Source organism: Pogona vitticeps, chromosome 2 (assembly GCF_051106095.1).
Source record: "Pogona vitticeps strain Pit_001003342236 chromosome 2, PviZW2.1, whole genome shotgun sequence".
In the NCBI taxonomy this organism is placed as follows: Eukaryota; Metazoa; Chordata; class Lepidosauria; order Squamata; family Agamidae; genus Pogona; species Pogona vitticeps.
In genome coordinates, this window is record NC_135784.1 from 181,482,322 (window position 1) to 181,485,044 (window position 2,723).

Below are 2,723 nucleotides of genomic sequence, written 5' to 3' on the forward strand. Positions count from 1 at the left end.
GACAGTCAGTTTGTGTGTCTTGGGGCTGATCTTTGGCATTGAACCAACTGGGTTAGATATGGTTCAAATTAATTCTTACACATAGGCTGATTTTTGGCAGACCATTCGGCCGAATGAAGTGAAGTCCTGCCTGCAGCTTCCCACCATTTCTCTATCTCATCGGTAACCTAATAGTTCTGGGGAAAATACAAGTGATCAGTTCCAGAGTCTCTGGCATCTCCCAAGCTGGATAAATTTGTATGACAATCAGAAAAACCAGAACCACCTGCTTTTGTTTACAAAGTGCCTCTCATTACATAAGCAGGGTTTCCCCACAAAGGAGTGCTAGGCTTTCTGGGGGACATGGAAGGCCTGGGGAGATTTTACAGAAAATTGCAGCTGCCTGACTTTACTCCAACACCACGAATCCGAGGAGAGTGCTATATTTCACTTGGGGGAAGGACTAAAGTACCATAATTGAAGAAATGGGAGAAACTAAAAATATTCCAAGCAAGTATCCCAAGAAAGCGGTGCCAGGAACTGGTTTGCAAGAGATGAAGAGGCCCTGTATTTGATGGTTTCCCAAGTTCCATATAGATTTTCTCCCCAGACTGAAAATCAAAATGCCTTCTTTCAGGTTTTGCTTCCATCAGGAAGACATTGAATGTAACATTTTGAGTTTTTTGTCCCATTCTTTTGCCTTACATTGCATCCACCACTGGAACGCAGCTGCCCAATCTTCTCTGAAATTGAATCCAGCCTCAGATTGAAAGAAATTCTGCATCTTTGAATTAAAGGCAAAGAACAGTTTTACTAGAGTGTATGCATGCAGCCCTGCTGCATCAGACCAGGGACCCCTTAACCAGAAGCAGGTAACCATGGCACCTACAAGAAGAGCAGGAAGGTCTCAGTTTTCGCTCCTCTCCACCCAGTGGAGCATCAAGAATAAGCACCTTAAAAAAAACTGAAATGTCATGGCTAATAGTGATAGACCTGTCCTCCATAAACTCATTAAACTCCTCTTAAAGCAGCCTGTGGGTGCAATCATAATCAACTTGTGGCAGCAAATTCCGCAAGACAATTGCATGCTAGCTTTTTTTAAATGCTTCTGTCTCTCTGGAATCTGCTAGCCATCAATTTCACTAAGTGACCTTTTGTCCTAATGTTACAAAAAAGGAGGGAGAAATGTCTGCTGGACATCCTGTTTGTAGTTGCAGTTGCACTGATTCCCAAAGATTATTTAGAAAAATGAGGGTATAACAAAAAGACTAGCGTGGCTACCTCTCTGAAAAGGAATAGGTTCCCATCCCCACTGACCCAATTCCTGGCTTAAGGAATAATCTCGGGACACTCTGCGGCTCTGCAAAGAGTGGGTTGAAGCTATCGCAAGAACTGAAGCCAAGCCATTAATCTCACTGCCCAGATGTCCCCTGCTAAAGCAGCCAGTCCTCTCGTTTCGACAATGCTTCCTGTGAGGCCATGACAGTGCCTTGTGCTTGGCAGGGGGGGGAGAGCTGGCAAGCCCTAGTCTTGAGACTAGAGAGACTGAGGGGAAAGGGCAGGCCTGCCAGGGAGTGTCAGTTTCTCTTCCAAGGGCAGAGAAAGGCTAGTGACAGAAGGCTGGATGCCAAATTTCAATCCATGTTAATTGGCTGCCTGGGACTGCGGTTGATGGAGCTATTCCCAGAGAGCTCTTTGAAGCCTTCCTGGAAGTGGCTAGCTTGGGAACAAAAAAGAAAAAAGGAAAGGGGAAAAAATGCAACTGGCAATATTTGTGTCGCTAGCCTTGTTAGCAGTGTATTGATCCATTACTTTTAAATCAGGGATTTCAGTACTTGAATTTATAGCCCTTATGAAGGACTGGCAGAAGAAGAGAGGCGAGCCTCAGCCATGGGCCAAGTGCCCCTGCCATCCCAAGCACACTGTTGGGTATACAATGCAACCCTTCCCTGATATTTCCGGACAGAGAAGTGTTTTCATAAGGGCAGCTGTGAACTCAACGGGGTCTCCTGGGCAGCAGGCAGGGCGTTTTACGCGGGCCCGGGGTCAGTCTATTTTATTTATTCTTCCTCACCGAGTCACACGTGCTCCTGGTCATTCGAGGGAGAGCGAGCGGGCTTTCCAGGGGCCGTTCTCGCTGTCAGGGGGAGTCAACCGGAGAACGCCCTTTATGGGGTTCGACCCCCGAAGGGGCGGGGAGGTGGCGTGCGGGGATCGGTGGTCTGGAGGGAGGAAAGAAAAGGCCATTTTTTTGGGGGGGGTTACCTATTTGGGGATGTCTGTGTGGGCGCGCTGGGGAGCGGGAAAGGGAGGGGAACGCTTGAGGAGGCGAGGAGACCTTCCGTCGCTTTGGGGGAAGGCAACCCGGAGCAGGCAGGGCGCAGCTGGTCTGCCCTTGGAAGAGTCGGGCCGTCTGGCGTCCCACCAGCCGGCCGGCCTCCCGGGGCGGAGGGAACATTATGCAATCACGCCCGCCCGCTCCTTCCCGCCTTTGATCGCGTGGAAAACAAGGCGCAAGAGACACAACATTGATCTCTCCCTCGCACGCCCCCCCCACCTCCCCCGCTCTTCCCATTTCCCCGCCGAAGTAGCAAAGACGGCGGCAAGTCCGTTCTGGTTGCTTTGGGGAGGGGGGGAAGAAGGGGGAGGGATTTTCCCAAGCGCTCTCTGGGCACCTGGGGGGGGAGCTTCGCTAGGGGCAAAAACAACAAAAAGAGGGGAAAGGAAAGCGGCCGAGCGGGGAG